The sequence below is a fragment of the Eupeodes corollae genome, chromosome 3, assembly GCF_945859685.1.
Source record: "Eupeodes corollae chromosome 3, idEupCoro1.1, whole genome shotgun sequence".
NCBI lineage: Eukaryota > Metazoa > Arthropoda > Insecta > Diptera > Syrphidae > Eupeodes > Eupeodes corollae.
The window spans coordinates 43,045,599-43,065,967 of NC_079149.1; positions in this window are offsets into that span (position 1 = coordinate 43,045,599).

The following is a 20,369-nucleotide window of genomic DNA, read 5'->3' on the forward strand; positions in this document are numbered from 1 at the left end:
GTGAATGTCTTTAGAGTTTAAAGCTCAAAGAAAGACCTTGCTGCAAAAAAAAAAAACGAAGCAACAAAACAAGAAAACGTCATTGAATCTGGCCAAGGAAATAAATTTACCAAAGATTTATATCCACTTAAACCAAAAAATTTGCCATAACTTTTGGATGATGTGGCAGTTGCAGTAGCAGCATCAATGGCAACCACCGCGGCAACGATGATGGTGTTGTCTACCAAAAGAATTAAGTTCCTTGTTTCATTTGTATGCAAAAAAAAACATGGGTCTTCGTATAATATTCAACAATTCTCTTTTTATGGCTATAAATGGAATAGAAAAACAGAAATGAAATGAATTTTGAATGTCTTGAATAAAATTGGTGTTTGCTTTAAATTAATTAGAAAAGAACTCCTGGAACTGAAACATCAAAAAGCCAAACATGAATTCATTTTAAATGGAGATTCGTAAAAAGTTCATAGTGTGTTAATTTTGTCTTACCCACTTTAAATTTTTAACTTATCAGGAAAAAAAATGATACCGAAATATTTTTTTTTAAGACCGAAAACAGTTAACAAAAATCAACAACCCACTGCACAGTAAATAAACGCATATAAATCCGTCTGTTTTGAATGAACCATACCATTGTATGCAAATAAATTCACTCCCTCATCTGTCACCGAAGCGTCACCATCATTCGTTTGTCTAAAAGCAAACAATCAATCGTCTATGGGTCTGAACTCTGAAGTTCTTTACCACAAAGTCAATCGACTCAAAAGCAACAACAAGAAAAATCCTCCGACATCATCATAGACCAGAATTTCAATGACCAAACAAAATATCCGTTTTCAAATGCAAAACATTTCCCAATCAGTTTTATATCTACATACAACCTACTTTGAACTTGCCTTCAACTCTTGACTTGGATTGGTGGAACCCCATCTGTATGGAATCGTTAATCTGGCCCAGAACTTGAAAAAAAGCTAACAGTCACTTGTTAAGGGATCAATCGAAGACAAACAACCAACATGGCTCGTTCATTATTTTGGCCTTCAGGGCGCAACAACGTGCTATTGATGGTATAGTCGTACTTATACAGTGGGGCCTTAACCAGGGATCCAATTTGTGCTACCGAAAACGTATTACCTTATGCAGATACCGAGGTTGTTGTGCCTTATAACCAACCAGTGTCTTATAGTCGTAGTTGAGCAAGGATTTGTCGGAAATTGTTATCCCATGGGATACAAGTACCATAGATACTTTTCTGGATAGGTATGCGTAATGTTGAATTGATAGTGAGTATTTTTATACATTATTTATAATTACAAACAAATCAAAAACTCGATTCAACTTTGATCCTTTTTAAATGCGGACATACAGAAATTAATAGTGTTAATTTATTTAACAACCAACTTAGATTATATTATTTGGACTTCAGAGTACTCTGTCATACATTAACGAAGCTCTGAACCTGCTAAAACGGTTTTCGATAAATAAAAAGTAACTTTTCATTCTGATAACAAACCTATTTCAAAACAAGGCTACTACGTAAAGTTTTGAAAACATATTGAAAAAATATAAAGTAATATGAAAAACTGGTATTTGAGCTTAAAGCTAAAAAATTATTTCGGATTCAAAATCAGCATTCAAAACTATTTCAAAAGTATTTTTTTCTTTGAAGAACACAGGCATAAGATTCAAGGTTTTGCAAATCTCCATATTTATCAAGATTCAAATGAAGTTCCAAACTAATTCCAAGACATTTATACATTCTAACAATTTTATACATTTTTTTTTAAGAACTATGTTTTATTTGACCTTAGCCTTAAAAGCAAGTTATTAAGAATTTTTGACATTATAAAGGTTATGGGAAAACCGTTGTATATCTCACTTTAAAGATACAAGACAGCATTGGGTTTTCCACTCAGTTTCTGATTCCCCAAAGTACAATACTGTATAGGTCGGAATTTAATGAAGATTAAGAATGGGAGTCCTTAAATCTAAGAGCGAAACACTGAATTGGATTAGAAGTTGCAGAAAAAACAGAGCCCTGGGGCACACTAGCATTTATATTTTGGGTGTTTCAGGCTTGAATCCGTCCGTAACAAGTTATATTGGAGGATCAGAAAGAAAATTTATAATCCACCTAATAAGAATTTCTTCAATACCAAAAGCATTTGTAAATGGATCAATTTTCTACAAAAAAGCTGGTTGCAAGTTTATCAAATGCCTTTAAAATATCTTACTTTCTTTAAAACTACATTAAAATGTATTGCCCTGTTCGGTGAGATGGTCAAACAGATTGACTATATTGCGATCGACGCCAGACACGCTTCCAGAATCATGGATGTACGAACTTTCCGAGGAGCTAACATCGACTCGGACCACTACCTCTTTGTAGCCAAGGTAGCACTTTGGGTTTCGAAACCCAAGGAAAAACAAGGAAATGCTGGGAGAAGGTACAACATCAAACGGCTACAATCGCTAGAGATCACCAAATCCTTCTCCGACCGAGTTACAAGAAACCTAGGTTTTAAGCAACCACCAACAATAAACCCCTGGTTTCGATGAGGAATGTCGGAAGGCAAGTGCAGCCGCAAAGCGGGGCTGCATAAAAGGACGAAAGCTGCTCATAAGCTCTATGAGCAGAAGAGGCGAGAGGAACACCGACTTCCCAGAAGGAAAAAGATAGAGCATGAGAAGCGTGAGGTCAAAGATGTTGAGAGGCTTAAAAGCAGGAATGAAGTTCGAAAGTTTTATGAACAGGTGAAATGAAATTCACAAGTACATAAACATAGAACCGAAGGCTGGAAAAACAAAAGTGAAAAAATCATAGTGGAACCGCAGTCAATGCTGAGGATATGGAAGGACCACTTCTGCAGCGACGACAAACTTAATTCCGCTGTCAGACAGATTGATCCATTCAACATAGACGACGAAAACCAACAATCCCGTCCTCCCGACTTAGACGAAGTAAAGATTGCCATATCCAAGCTGAAGTCCAATAAAGCCGCTGGAGCAGATGGCTTGATTGCTGAGCTCTTTAAAGCACCTGGAGATAAGTTGGTTAGGAGCATTCAAAAACTAATCTGTAAGATATGGTCGGAAGAAAGCATGCCCGATGGAACATCTGTATTGTTTGCCCGATCCTGAAAAAAGGAGACCCTCTAAACTGCACCAACTATAGAAGAATCAGTCTATTTAACATCGCCTATAAAATCTTCTCTGCCGTAATATGTGAACGTCTAAAGCTGATCGTCAACAACCTGATAGGTCCTTATCATTGTGGTTTTAGACCAGGAAAGTCCACAATTGATCAAATATTCACATTACGGCAGATCCTGGAAAAAAAACCAAGAACACCAAATCGACACCCACCATCATTCCATTTGTTGGGTGAGACCCTTGTTCACACAGGACTGTAGCGCGACCTTAAGTAAGTAAGTAAGCCTTTATTTTTTTCAACAAAAAGAAGTATAACTTTGTAGTGGATCGCTGGCTTAAGTCTGGATCCTTGAAAAAAAAAAACAAGTAATGCTCCGCAAAAGCACCCGAACCTGCCGAGAAATCACCAACTGACGGGTATCTCCAAGCAAAACCATTATTTACGTAAAAAAGTAATCCCCGGTTAATAACTTTTGCTTTTTAAGCATTTAACCTCACAAAATGATTTCAATAATTTTATTTTGTTTCTTCAATTTCGGTTTTCCATAAACTTATTTTTGTGCGAAGGAAAATGCCCCAAAAGAGACATCAGCGTTAGAGATTTCTGAAGGTTTTGAGTTTGATAGTTTGCCTAGTACTAGTTCCACGTTCATTAATGTTACAGAAAAAAAATAATTTAAAAGAAAATACCACGAATAATATTTGAATTTTTGATTTGCTGAGACAAGTGACAACAAACCTCAATTCGTAATTTACGGCAAAGTGTTGCAGACCAGTGCAATGTTTCCACAAAAATAGTGGAGAATGAAGAAGCTACTTTACTTTTACGAATAAAAGTCACAAAATTTGCGCTGGAAATGGATCAACGGATGTTGCAGGGTTAGCTATTTTAATAGTATTTGTGCGCTACCAATATCTGCATTCCTTTCAAGAAGATCCGCTCTTCTGCAAGCCGTTGCCAACTACTACAACTGGTGCTGAAATTTTGAATTTGATTGACAATTTTTTATTGTAAATGACATACCATGGATTAACTGCGTGGATGTATGCACGGACAGTGCCAAGTCCATGACTGGAAAAACGTCCGGTGCCGTCGCAAGAATAAAGCAAATTGTTAAAGGATGCACCGGTAGCCATTGCGTTACACACCGCCATACTCTCATAATGAAAAAAATGCCGGTCTCCCTTGAAGAGGTGGTGGACAAAAGCATGAAAATAATTAACTTTATTAAATACAAGACTTTTTAAAGTATTGTGTGATGACGTGGTCTTTACTTCTTCACGTAGAAGTAAGGTGGCTTTCTCGCGGAAAAACACTGACGCCGCTTTTCGAAATGAAAGTTGAAGTTAGAACCTTACTCATTGACGACAACTTTGTATTGGGGGACATGTTGTGTAATGAGCGTTGGTTATTGAATTTGGCGTATCTGTCAGATATATTAAAAAAAAAAAATGATTTGAGTGTATCACTTTAGGGAAAGTCCATAGGTAACTGTTTTCGATGCCAGTGATAAAATAGAATCATATAAAAATAAAATCAAGTTTTGGGCTGAATCTATACAAAATTGAAACTTAGACAGCTTCCCACTGCTCAAAGAATTTTAAGAAGACATAGATTTGGACATTCCCGATGATTTTTTAAAGAGGTTCATATCCACCTAGTAGATTTGCTTGATAGCTTCCCCCATTATTTTCCTGAGGAATTCCACTTGAATATTATGGAAAACGTTTTCTGTCGCGTTGGAAAAACCACCTTCCCTGACATCACTACAGTTTGAGTGCTTGATTGACCTGTCATCAGATTTTTCGATAAGATAACTTTTTGAAACAAAGAAGTCTTTATCAAAGTTCTGGTGTTTGTTGAAAGACGAGTTCAGTTTACTGTTAGAGAAAGCTAAAATAATTCTTCTGCCGTTCGCAACAACATGCATGTGCGAATCAGGGATCTCTGCATATGTTGGAACCAAAACAAAATATAGATTAAATCTCGATGCAGAGCCTGATATAAGGTTGTCCCAAATTCAACCAGATATTTCAGCCTTATGCAAAAATAAACACGCACATTATTCCCACTAAAAAGAAACTCCATATAATTACAATGCATTTAATATAATTATGTAATTTCTTGTTAAGTTAAGTTTTCTTGTGTTTTTTTTTTGTAGAAACTGTTTCCTGAATTCAATAAAACAAACGAAATTAAAAAAAAAAAAACGTATTTAATTTGCTACATGTAACTGTGAAAAATTGCATATGCGCAACGAAGTTCCCCGCGTGAAATTTCTCACGCAAAAAGTGCTCCGTGGCTAAAAAAGATTGGGAACCGCTGGTTTAAACTTATCATAAACCGCATTAAAAATAAAATAAATTGGGTGGCGCAACAGTCCGTTGTGAACCAGGGCCTAGTGACTTACAACTCTCAACCATTCCTGTGTGCGAGTGCTGTTGTCAGGAATTGAAGGGACCTACAATTTTAGGCCGAATCCGAACGGCTAATTTGAGAAAGCACTTTTTCATGACAAGAATTACACTTGAAGGATTTGTCAATTCCTAAAAGAGGCACCCGCGAAAATTATTTTTTTTAAATTAAGGTGGCAGAGGCAGCGATTGAACCCAAGACCCCTTGCATGACAGTCCAACGCACTAACCATCATGCCACGGGTACATAAACCGCATTAGGCTTAATTCAATTGAATTCAGTTTTAAAAAGCCTTTTTCAATAAATGTATTTCTTTGTTTAAATTTATCTTTTTAAAGCTAAATCGAGAAGTTAGTTAAATTTGTTTTTAATTTTCTCTGGCATTATCCTTATAAAATATATTTTTAGTCAGCATTCATTATAGAAAATCATTACAAAGTATATTACTGGTTTCTTTTGCAGCAGAGTCTTAACATCAGCCTTCAAGTTAATTAAGAACCACAGGTGGTCGTAGGAATAGGTATAACATTCGGTTTAAAAAGTGTTGTATGCAATGTTTGCAAATTACCTTCACTGACTTATTGCTCAAAACATTAAAATAAAAAAATAAAAAAAATAATCATCACGGTAGGTAGTCATCAAGAAGGTCATAGAACCATGTCAACCATCAGCTTCAGTTTCAGCATCAGGCGTCAAACCATCAGGGCTTCTGATTCTTAGCCAACAAACTTCACGCCCTTAAACACCCCATTAATGTCATTAGGTAAGCTCTATCTGCTTCTGACAACGCATCAGACAGCCATCACTGAATCTGATATTCATACCTTATATGAACTAAAAAAAGAAAACACATCTGAATATCTGATGTAGGTAAACACGAGTATCTGAAATATGTAAAAAAAAACATCTAAAGCAAGTAATAACTCATTAAACAACAAAGCAAAATGAGTCTGTTGTTTTTTTTTTTGTTACTCTGATGATGACTGCATTAATTTTGATTTGCTTGACTTAAATAAATACATATTTTGTATACTTGTTTTTTAATTCAGTGATTTCTCGGAAATGAAGTTGTGATGTATAATTTGCTATCCAGATCCAGACTTCATGTTGCATGTGGGTGGAGGTATAGGAGATGAAAAAGGTTTGTATTATGTCTTTTATTATGACTTGGATATATTACAACAACATCAACAAAACAAAAAGGAAAACATTCATAAATGGATATTATCCAAAACAGAACCGAACAATCAAATGCAATTCCCGGAAATTCCCGGCTTATTAATGCATTCCTCGGCTGAATTATTCAAATTTTCGGTTAATTTCGCACGGTTCGGTGCGTTGGAAGTTGGGAACATCCATCGGTCGCTCGCCCTGTATACGGTAATTAGGGAAATTTTCAGTTTTCAAAATAAACACACAACGACGACGGGCGTTTTGAATGATACATACGTTGCTTTGAAGTTGTCATCAGGCGTTTTCATGTATGATGCCCTTCTAAGAATGATATTTTGTATAGCGTGTATAATTTGTATCATGAAAATAAGAACAGTATCAAAAATTGTCAAAATGTCATTTTTTCAACAACAGCAACAACAACGAAACTCATTTTGCAATCCTTCTTCTTGAAATTGGAGTCGCATAAGTTGTTTATTTAAAACAAAAGGAACAAAAGATTTATACCTACATACTTAATGATATACTATAAAAGTTCAATGACCATTGAACACGATTTTCATTTTAGTACTAAAACAACAACAACAAACGAGGTTAATTCATTAAGAGTTGATAAATATTAACCGTACTCTATAATTCTATAAGGGTAGCTTTGTTGATAAGTCATTAAATCACTCATCATGATCAAAACTGAAATGCGCCATATAATAACTCAGTATTGTTTTTCTTTCTTCATTTCTCATTTTGCAATATGAATCATTAAAGTTTTTGTCTTTGTGTCGAACATTTAAAAAAGTATGTCATGCAACAAGGAGGACGTGAGACAAAAGGAAATTCAATCCATTGCCATTTTTTCTTTTTGAAAGATGAAGTTGCACCCTCTATCTTTCGAGAATATAGAGATACTTATAATATACCATAGATACTTTCGTAGAAAATTTATTCTGCTTTATGAAGGATACGTGCAAAGAAAAAGTTGAGTGTTATGCCCTTGAATCAAGGTCGTTGTATGTTTTGAAAACAAAACACAAAAACATCTATTTTTGTTATTTGAAGAATGATGATAGGGTGGATAGTTTTTTGTTTCTTTTTCAAATAAAAGTTTTAGGAAAATCATTTCGAAATGGATGGGTTTTAGCTACAGTCAAAAGGACAAATAGTGCGATATTAAAATTTTTGTTCAACAAAAAATAAAACACGAAATCGTTGTGGAGTTTTCCGTCGTTAAACTTAAAGTTTAATACAAAACTATTTTTTTGTGACCAATGGAACACAATTGAAATTGATTTTTTTTAATATTGTGTTGGTACTCTTAATGTTAAATGTCAAATAAAAATAAAATTTTTGCATCATCCTATTCAAAAGAGCAAGAATATTTAAACAATCGAACAAAAATTTAAGTCAAAAAGACAGTTTGAAATTTTATATTGTAAGTGTTAATGCAAGAAACTATTAATGGCTAAAAAACAAGTACATTTATAACGCATCTTTAAAGTGAAGATAGTTCTCTTTTGCAATCAATTATTAACTTCCCATAGGAAGTGATTGTGATGGGTCCGATTTGTCAAACTAAAAATTTTGACATTTCTCTACGTTTCAAGGTCCCTAGAGTCGAAATAAAAGATTTTTGGAAAGATGTTTGTTTTTGCGTGTGTACGTATGTGCGTTCGTACGTCGTGTCGTCCGTACGTTCGCGACGCTTTTTTCGTCGTCCATAGCTCAAGAACCAGAAGAGATGGCTCCCTGAAATTACGCCATAGGAAATTACGCCACAAAAATAAAATGGAAAAAACGCCAAAAATTCTCCATACAATTTTTTGGCTTTTTTTCCTAGGAAAAAGAACCCAAAGAGTTTGGTGTTAATTCCGGATTTTTTGGCTATTTTTTCCGAAAATTTCTTGGCGTTTTTTCCTTTTAGAATAATGAAAAAAAGCCAAACAATTTTTGTTTGGAAAAAACGCCAAAAATTTGCTTTTGGACTTTTTTTCCAAACAAAAAAGGAAAAAACGACCAAAAATAAACTTTTTAGTTTTTTTCCAAATCTTAAAGCAAAAAACGCCACAAACAAACTTTTTGGCTTTTTTTTCCTAATCAAATAAGGATAAAAAGCCAGAAAATTAACCGTTTATTCTTCCAAATCAAAAACAAAAAAGTACATGTTTGTCGAATGTATTCATATGGTATACAAAATTATATAACGGCAAATAACAGTATTTTACATGTTTTTCACGAATTTTGAAGAGCATATTTTAGGTTAAATTTTTTAACGTGATCAGTAGTGATTGATAGTTTGTTGTTTCCATACCGTTAGTAGAAGAGCATTTTGATAAAGCGATGGACAAAATGGAAAGTTTTGATTATGAAATTATAAGTGGTAAACAAAAAAATAGCAAACTTTTGTACGTAACAGAACAAAAACAAATACACAAAAAAAATGTGTGTATAAAAAAGATGTTCTTTACATTTGTTATATTAACAATTGTGGTGCTAAAATGAAAGTAAAAAGTGATGGATTGTGTGTAAAAGCAAAGAACTTCATTGACCAATGTCCGTGTTGTCGGGAAAATGTGGCAGATGTCCTTCAGGTTTACATTTAATACCTATACAAAAATTGACAAATTGAAATAAACAAAGTTATAAGAAAACGTGTTCTACAAAACAAAGGCACAAGTACCTATGATATAATCAACGGCGGGGGAGGCAGCGCGTACGCGTCGCGTTCGCCGTTGCGGCGCGACGCGCGCGGCGCCGCGCCACGCGGGTTGCACCGCGCCGCTCCATGTTACGTCGTACGTTCAGATTCTTTTATAGACTTTTTGGGCTTTAATTCCAAATTAATTTTGGAAATTAAGCCAGAAAAAGCTCTGTTCATTCTTTAAAGGCTTAATTTCCAATACTAATTTGGAAATTACACCAAAAAGTTTTTATTTTTTTGGCGTTTTTTCCATTTTAGTATTTTGGCTCTTTTTCCAAAAGTTTGGCGTAATTTCCACACTTTTTGGCGTATTTTCCTCTTTGTTTTTGGGCGCTTTTTCCTATTTTTTTACGCCAAAATTGTTTGGGCTTTTTTTCCAAAACAGTTTTTGGCGTAATTTCCTATGGCGTAATTTCAGGGAGCCGAAGAGATATCGACTACAAATAAATTTTGTTATACAGATAATAAAGTTGAAAGGTTCAGAAAGAGCTCTCAAGAAAATTGCGTGGGCGGTTTCTTTTTACCATAGCAGTTTAAAAAAAGGTGAACAGTTTGTTTAGCCCTAAATATCTTACAAACCAAAAACGCTAGAGACTTGAATTAAATTTTATATAATATATTGTAACGTGATACCAAACAAAAATCCAATTAACGGTTTTTTTTTTATAAATATTTAATATCTGTTAAAATTTTGAGAAAAATCGAATTGACAGTTTTTTTACTAAAAATAAAAACCCAAAAAAAAACATTACTCAAAGTTGGTAAAAATTGAATTTCTACTCAAATTTCTTTTAAAAAATTTGAGATTATGGATTCCCACTAATTGTAGCTTATAAGAAATATTGTTTTCAACATTCACAACAATTTTGAGAAAAATCGAATTGACAGATTTTTTACAAAAAATAAAAACGTAAACAACAAAACTAATAAAAGTTGATAAAAATTGACTCAAATATCTTTTCAAAACTTTGAGGTATTGGGTTTAAACTAATTTTATCTTTTAACAAATATTGTTGTCAATATTCAATTAAATTTTAAGAAAAATCGAATTAAATTTTTTTTTTCAAAAAATAAAAACCTTCAGAAAAAATTATACTAAAACTTAGTAAAAATTTGCTTTCGACTGAAATAGCTTTTCAAAATTTTATTTCTTTATATGAACAATATTGTTGGTAATTTTAAAATTTTCCAACACAAAAACCTACAAACTTTTAAGCAAGACAAATCGACAGACGGCATGGGAACTTATCAGTGTGGGTCGCATTACAGCCTCTTTTTAATTTATTTTTTCGTCTTTAAAGTTACGCACTCATTAAGACTAATAATTATGATACATAACATAAAAATAAAATACATAATTTAGTTATAGCATTATAACAAATTTATTGCAAAATCATATTCATTGCGATAGGATTATACTTATCTTAACTAGTACTGTGGTAAGGAACGTTTAAAAACGCCAAGTTTCTAGAAGGCGCATAAATAAAAAACATAGATAACAAAACTGGACATTAAATATTAAAATTCAAGACATTAAAAGCAAAAAGTATTGAGTTTAAGTATCTTCTCTGAGCAAGAGGTTTTAGATAAATTAAAATACACCTCGTCTCATAAGATGAACATTTGAATAACCAAATATTTTTCGTAAGGCAAACTTTGTGAACCTTTTTCGAACTTTACTAGACGCTGTAAAAGGGCTGCATATAATATTACAATATTCTAAATGTGGTCGGACGAGACTAGAATAAAGAGTTTTTAATGTATAGGGGTCTTCGAAATCTGTTGATTTTCGAAAAACAAACCCTAGCATAGAGTTAGCTTTTGAGTTCGCATGGCCTATGTGATTTAAAAAATTCATTTTAGAATCGAAGATTACGCCTAGATCCTTATGGCTATCAAGTCTCTGTAAAATAGCATTTTCAAGTTTATAATTATAAAATAATAGATCGTGAGTTCTAGAAAATGTCACAACGCAACATTTCTTATTGTTAATATATAGCTCAATTTGAACTTTTTTGCATCGTTAAGTGAATTTATGGAATGAATATTTTCAAATAGTCAGCAAATATAAGACATTTAGAAAAAGTAAGATGGAATGGTAAGTCGTTAGTAAAAATGATAAAAAGAAGTGATCCAAGGTGACTACCTTGAGGAACACTCGAAATATGTATAATTTCCTCAGACATTATCAACTTTTCACCCTGTTTTCTACCTACTAAATACCTCTTTATCCATATAAGGAGCTAAGAGTGAAATCCATAGTTTTTTTAAGAGAACACTATGTTGAAAGCCTTTGAAAAATCAGTGTTAATAGTGTCGACTTGAGAACGCATTTCCATCTGTGTTAGACAAAAATTTGAAAATATTGTTAAATTTGTAGTAGTGGATCTACCTTTTAAGACCCAAACTACCTTTTGTATAGATTTGGGACAGATATTAATTGATTTTTGATAGAAAATACTCTAGAAAACTGTTGGGTTTTCGTTTGACTAAGCATATTTCTTCAGATCAAGCTATGAATTTAAGAGTTTACCACTAAAAAGGTTTAAATGTAAAATTTCAACGGTTGAAATTCAATGGCTCAAATTTTTAAACAGCTAATTGTTGTTGATTATACTTTTCTTAATTAGAACATTTCTAGGAATTCAAAAATTGAATCAATTTGATAATTAGAAAAATATGAATTCCCCGTTATTAAAAGCAGGGCGGAAAAAAACTAAAACAAAATATAGCAAAAAGAAACCTTCAATTGGGGACTTAACCTTTAAAAGATGTGCCAAATATATAAGTTTCTCTTAAGAAAAAGAATCAGAAAACTGTTCCAAGGCAAAAAATTGTCATCACCAAGACCATGAAGTATAAATATAAGACAGTCTGCATTATCCTATATTAACCAGAACATGTCTTTAGTTCCATTAAAAAAAATCGGTTAAATGTCTCCAAAGCGTCCACCGATGACAGAATCCCATTACTATTTTCAAAGACAATGGTCCAATGTCAATTTCTCTGAGGATGAATAAGCTTCTCTAAGAATTATAGTATTTGATTTTAACTCAAAGAAAATTTAATTTTTCAAATATGTATTTCTTCGTACAACGCAAGTCTCGATTTCTTAATGAACTCGCTTCATAAAGTTTTTCAACCTCTTTAAAGCTGTAACAATCATTTTGACCTAAAATGTAGTGTAACTACAATTTTGATTTTGATTTGAATTTGATGTTGCAATATGACCTCGAACGAGTTTTATCACGAAATTGTCAGTTCAGTTGATTCGTTGTATAGGACCTCTCTGGAATAGTAATGCACGTAAAAAGACTTAGCTGTTCGATATAAGCCGGTACAGCGTCGTAAACACTGCCGCTCGAACACCCGAAACTACTCCATCTGGGAAGGGGCAACGTTAAACCAAAGAGGACAACGTTAACGATAATGGGCCGTATGAGGGCCATGTAGTAAATTACCTTCACTCTGGGGTCAAGCCGACTGCTAAAAAACAGCCGTTTCGTCAGAGCGAAGGCTCCTCTGGCCCTGGTCAGAGCAGCATTTATATGTCTGTCGAAATAAAGGGTGATTTTTTTGAGGTTAGGATTTTCATGCATTAGTATTTGACAGATCACGCGGGATTTCAGACATGGTGTCAAAGAGAAAGATGCTCAGTATGCTTTGGCATTTCATCATGAATAGACTTACTAACGAACAACGCTTTGAAATCATTGAATTTTATTACCAAAATCAGTGTTCGGTTCGAAATTTTTGTTTCGACAAATTTTGTTCAGCGATGAGGCTCATTTCTGGTTGAATGGCTACGTAAATAAGCAAAATTGCCGCATTTGGAGTGAAGAGCAACCAGAAACCGTTCAAGAACTGCCCATGCATCCCGAAAAATGCACTGTTTGGTGTGGTTTGTACGCTGGTGGAATCATTGGACCGTATTTTTTCAAAGATGCTGTTGGACGCAACGTTACGGTGAATGGCGATCGCTATCGTTCAATGCTACAAACTTTTTGTTGCAAAAATGGAAGAACTGAACTTGGTTGACATGTGGTTTCAACAAGATGGCGCTACATGCCACACAGCTCGCGATTCTATGGCCATTTTGAGGGAAAACTTCGGAGAACAATTCATCTCAAGGAATGGACCGGTAAGTTGGCCACCAAGATCATGCGATTTGACGCCTTTAGACTATTTTTTGTGGGGCTACGTCAAGTCTAAAGTCTACACAAATAAGCCAGCAACTATTCCAGCTTTGGAAGACAACATTTCCGAAGAAATTCGGGCTATTCCGGCCGAAATGCTCGAAAAAGTTACCCAAAATTGGACTTTCCAAATGGACCACCTAAGACGCAGCAGCGGTCAACATTTAAATGAAATTATCTTCAAAAAGTAAATGTCATGGACCAATCTAACGTTTCAAATAAAGAATCGATGAGATTTTGCAAATTTTATGCGTTTTTTTTTGCGCCAATTCTTGCACGTATCCCTCATGGCTCTAGCCAACGGAGTCCTGAACAAAATTGTCTCCGACTTCTGGACACTTATATTCAGTTTCCAGTCGTCGCAATATCGCTGAATCGTGTCGAAATCACGCTGCAAGAGAATTCTAATAACCTCAAATTTTCGTACCGTTCGATCGTCGGCGTACGCAATTGCCTTTGTAAAACTACCTATCAGATCGTGGTGTAAATGCTGAAGAGAATCGGTGAATTCACCGCTGCCTGTTGAAGACCATTTTTAATTAAGAATGTTGTGGTAGAAGTAACATTGCCACTTTTGACAACAAACTTTCTGCCGTTAAGCATATCATAAAGTATATACAACAATGGTTTGCTTATGCCAAGCCTGCTCAGTTTTAGGTAAAGACCCTCTAACCATACGATGTCAAAGGCATGTGCATTGGATATCAGAAACGAATTTGGACGCAGCATGAATTGTGTCGTGGCCCGCTTTGAACCCGAACTGTTTATCCGGAATTATTTTGTTGTCCGCAGCCCACTTAGTCAGAGCCCTATTGATGATCTTTTCGAAAACTTTGCTGATGCTCGGAAGAAGACTTAACGACCGAAGATTTGAACAAAGCTTTTCATTATATTTACGTAAGGATTTAGTTCATTGTACGAAACTAAAATGGTTTGAATATTTCACAAAGATTTAAAATTTTTGGAAATGAAAATCACTTATATGAAAAATATTAAGAACATTTTTTTATCAAAAACAATGTTGTAATAGTTTAATCAAAAGTTTTGACCAATTTTGTATGTAAATTGCAAAATATGGCCACTCCTAATATTTGTTTATCTTAATTCTTGTGAATCTTCTTAGAAACACAACACAACAAAACGATTAAATCTTAAGTGTTCTTGATGATTGACTATTAGTTCAATTTGGTGCTTCCGAAAAAATTCTTATCAATACCATAAATTTCTCAAACTCTTAAGTCTTCTATAATACTTAATGCGTTGGAGTTTTTATCTTATTCTTCATTCATTTTCTTATATATCTATAAGTATGTTCTTATTCTAAGTAATCCCTAATGAAGATATTGAGCTTATACAAATTTTCCTTTCAACATCCTTCGTTTATTTATACAATATATACCTAAAGATTCTGTCATTCACAGTTAACTTATCCAAATTATTCGATATCTTAGCTATAATGTTGTGGGAGTACGGGTCTAAGTTAAACACTTCGTTTCATTTAAGATGGGCAAGGAAAACAATCTATGTATTTATTATACGTGTATCTTATTTATGGGTTAAGTTTCCATTCATACAAAAGTTTACTCTTGATTTGTCATCTACTTGAACAAACTCAATATCATTTTGACCGGCTCTAAGTAATCTAATATATAAATAACCCTTAAAAGTGTCAAAATATTTCCCTTTCAATATAGAAGGACACTATAACTACAACTACCTATGCACACATAGGACATACTTCAGCTTCTTGACACCAAGTTAGTTATGGGTATACCTACCCAGAACCCCATATTCGATGGAATGGAATCATGTTCTATTCAGTTCAGACTGTCCGGTTCGTCCTTACAATGCATAGGATATCTGTAGCTATAGCTAACCTACTCAAATATTTATAAACAAAATTGGATACTTTACCCAAAAACTAGCTCCCCCGTCAGGTCATCGAGAAGAACGACGACACGATGGGTGAGTTTATTAATCAGCTTCGTCATACATTCTTCAGAACTTTTTCTAATTAAACGAAAGCTGAACGAAAAGAAGGAAAAAAAATTAAAGAAAACCGTTGGACTGACGACAATGAGAATGAGAATGACGATGTCGATGACGCGACGACGACACCGGCGTGCAAGGATAAACTTTACTCAAGCTTGTACAGATATACGAGTAGAAGGTCGAAAGGGAACCGACATATAACATCATTTCGTACTTCTAGCTAGCCCTTAAATGCTTAAAGACTTTTTTCGTTCATATTTTGTAAGTCTTTCAGCGTTCTTACGAAGGAATGCTTAACATAAAGAGAAGGGGGATTAGACGTTAAAGGACAGTTACAGTTAAATGCAGCTCTTCATTGCAACGAAAATACCAAAGCTCCATACCTAGGTATGTATCTTGGTGAATGCATAAAGGGAGGTGAAACTATTTGCTTAATTACTGAAAAGGCATTTTGTATAACATATGTACCTTTCTATATGCATCTAGATATTTACTCTCTCACCAAACTTACATAGAAACACCCTTTATCTAAGTGGACTGACTCTGACAGGTATATATGCAGGTATATCTTTGTATCAGTATTTTTTCCGTCCCCTACAACATTTTTCCATATGAAACGAAGATGGAAAGAAAATTCCATTTCATCGTATTACTTAAAAAGGGGAGCAAATAATAACGACGGCGACGATTTCACCGGGAGTTGAAAATAAAGATACAGCTCTACATTTGGCTGTTTTTAAGAGAAAACCGTTTGGTGGTTCCGAATGGATATATTTTCTGTCTACCTTTTTGGAAATTAGGCATGAATAACAACAAATAAAACACAAACAGAAAAACTCTAATAAAACGAGAGTAAAACGTAATACACCTACTTTTTAACTCAGTTAAAAACAAAGGTTAAATTATTGTGTTTCTGTGAAAATTATAATATCGAGTTAGAAACATTCTGAAAAAATTCTTTATTAAATTTTTTTAAACATCAATAATGCTTCAAAATACCCGGATAATTTTGGATATCCTGAGCGAGAAATGCATATATCCGAATAGTGTTTAATAACCGGATAGTATAATCCTTTCCATTTTCGTTATCCGTGTTTACCAATTACACAGATACAAGATCGGATAATAAACTATCCTGATAGTGTTCTATGAACAAAAATATAAATACGAGAGCTAGATTCCGTACAAATCCTGCTTCAAATAATCTGGTTACTCATTGGATATGAATATACCCGAAATAAATCCGGATTCAGAGATGGGTACTCATTGCCTAATAGAATTTATATAAACAGTGTCGAAAGTTTGATATTCACATTTTTAAAATAGACATTAATGGTCTTTTACTCCCTGACCTTCAAAATATGTCCGTATTTCCAATACAGATATCCGAATCAGGTAACTATGTAACTACCGGATGAATGCTTAATATCCAGGAAGTTATAAAAAATAGTTGGGTTCCTAAAATTTTAGAGATAATTATAGGAGATCCTTAAATACAAAGCAGATAATATTAATAAATACATCTATTCGAACTTCTGGATTGATGATTGTCAAATCAAGTTACTTTGGGAAGGTGCACCAGCCTATTGTTTGCTCCCCATGATTCTTACTTCCTTAGTTAGCTTTATTTGATATTTACAAGCTGTTCGATTGTTGAAATTAAATAATAACGGGTGTTTTCTAAGAAGTGTAGTTTGCAATCTGACAAGACTCTTATCGGAATTGTTCTGTTTGGCAGCTGTCACTTGATTTATATGTTCAGTTGGCTTTGCAATTTTAAACAACGGTTGAAAACCATCCAAATTTATTACGAAAGTATAGTACGGTTCGCGTGACGCAACGAACTTATCAACTTATTAATGGATTATTTTCGAAGTGTATTATTTTTGTGGGGTTATTTGAAGTTACTTGTCTACGCCAATAAGCCCGAGACGATTCACGCCTCGGAAGAGAATACTGGGCTTTTCATTAACATACGGCCCCAATTGCTGTGAAAAGTTGTCGAAAATTGAGTCTCTCGTCAAAACCCCTATCTTCATAGTGAAACTAAATTCTTATTTACTAGTACTGTGTCTTCTCGATTAGAGGAAGCGCTTATTTGAATGTGGTTTTGCTAAGTCAAAGAGTTTTAAGCTTTCGGGAAGTAAGCGAAAGAGTGACGACAATCCGCATTAAGGCCAAATTCCACCATCTGAGCCTTACCAGTGCGATGATCAAACATGCAACCAAATCGATCATGTTGCTATTGACGGAAGACACTCTTCTAGCATACTTGGCGTTCGTACGTACAGATCAGCCAACATAGATTTCGACCACTACCAAGTTAATGCTAAACTGCGCTTACGAATATCCATGGAAGCTCTCAACGTTGGAAGACCGCAGAAGGAGGATACCGCCAATGTCTTTACCTATCGAGTATCCCTAGAACTTGCGAGAAACCCTACAACGGACGAGATGTGCCCAGAGACCCACTAGCAGCTTTGCAAACAAACCATCAGGAATGCTGCAGAAGAGGTGCTAGGTTTATCACAGCCGCCACCAAGGAACCAAGCTCAGACAAACAAATCCAAAACGGAGGCAACAGATTGTGGCAGCAAAGGAGGACACAATCTTCCAGCCAGCTCTACGTTGACAAGAAAAGGGATGAGAATCGCTTGCCCAGAAGAAAGAAAAACACCATAAGCGTGAAGTCGAGGATATTCAGAGATGTTTTTTAACCAGAAACAGCTGCGGAGCTTTTATAAAAGAGTCAAAAAGAAAACAACGGGATTCACTAGCCGCCCTTAAGCCTGCAAATATAAGAAGGGGAATACCGTAGTCGAGACACAGTCAATGCTAAAAATCTGGAGAGATCATTTCAACCAGCTGCTTAATGATGATGAAGTCAACGATTCCGCCAGCGAGCAGCCACGTCAAATCCATTTGGATGACGATCTAGAGTTCCACCCACCCGACCAGAGGGAGATCAAACAAGCCATCACCAGGCTGAAGTCGAACAAAGCGACTGGTGATGACGGTCTGCAGGCGGAGCTTTTTAAGTACGCTGGAGCTTTTTAAGTAAGGAGCATGCACCAGCTAGTTACTAATATTTGGTCGAAAGAAAGCATTCTCGACGAGTGGAACTTAAGCGCCATATGCCCGATCCATAAAAAAGGTGATCGCCTTCTCTGCGCCAACTACACAGGCATAATCCTCTGTACGCCATAAGCGTAGAAGATCTTGTCCAGCGTATTATGTAAACGCCTGAAGCCATTTACTGACGAACTAATTGGCCCTTACCAGTGTGGCTTCAGGCCTGGATAATCTACCATCGACCAAATTTTCACTCTACCCCAAATCCTGGAAAAGACCCAAGAACATAACATCGAAACACACCATCTTTTCATCGATTTAAAAGCAGCTTATAACAGTGTAGACAGCAACGAACTATACCGTGCCATGTTGAGTTTTGGTATCCTTACCAAACTGATACGACTTATCAGGATGACGCTGGAAAATGCTCGTTGCTGCGCCAAAATTGAAAGATACTCCACTGAAACCTTCAAAACCACCAGAGGATTTCGACAAGGCGATGCGCTGTCATGTAGCTGCTTCAATATTGTTCTTGAAAGAGAGGTGCGCAACACCAATGCCAATACAAGTGGCACCATCTTTCCTAAATCCACACAGTATCTTGGATACGCAGATGACATCGACATTATGGGAAGAACCAAACGAGCAGTGACGGGTGCTTTCTTTAATGCCAAGTCTGAGGCGAAGAAAATGGGTCTTGACGTTAACGAGGACAAAACGAAGTATTTACTGTCGTCAAATAGAGTCGATTCACACAGTAGACTTGGTCAAAATGTGACAATTGACAGGTACAACTTTGAGGTGGTAAACGAATTTGTTTATCTGGGCACTGATGTTAATTCTGCGAATGACATCAGCGCAGAGATCAAACGCAGAATTACTCTTGCTAATCGCTGTTTCTTTGGCCTAGGTAAGCAGTTGAGGAATAAGGCCCTATCACGAAGTACCAAAGAGACACTGTACAAAACTTTAATCATCCCAGTCTTGCTGTATGGTGCAGAAGCATGGACCCTCTCCCAGGCGGATAAAGGTATCTTTGAGAGGAAGGTTCTGCGTACGATATTTGGTCCGGTTTGTGTCGACAGGCAAAGTAACATCTGGCTGAGAAGATTTAATCAGGAGTTAAACGAGCTGTACAGCGACTTGCCACTGGTCAAAAAACTGCGTGTACAACGCTTAAGATGGCTAGGGCATGTCGAGCGAATGAACATCGAAGCTCCATCCCGTAAGGTATTCAACGCCAAACCTGAGGGAACAAGAATCAGATTCAGGCCTCATCTCCGATGGAGTGAACAAGTAAAGGCTGGTGCACGTCAACTTGGTATACGAAACTGGAGGCAGCAAGCTAGAGATCGAGTAAGCTGGCGAAAGTATTTACTTGAGGCCCAGGAGCACAATGCGCTGTAGCACCAATTCAAGTAAAGTACGTACATTCTTATTGTATGCGTATTATTTAACCACAAATGACAGCTGGATTTGACAGGCGTCAAATGATAGTGCTACCATCTTAAAGAACAAAATAAATGACTATCACTTTTTAAATGAATTATGGTTTGAAGTTTTTATCCATCGTTCACCGGTCCTTTGGTCGGATTTTCACTTATGCGCTCATTCGATTTGTTTTTAAAAATTATGTCACTTTTTTGAAACTGTTTTTGTTAAGTTACTTCAAAGT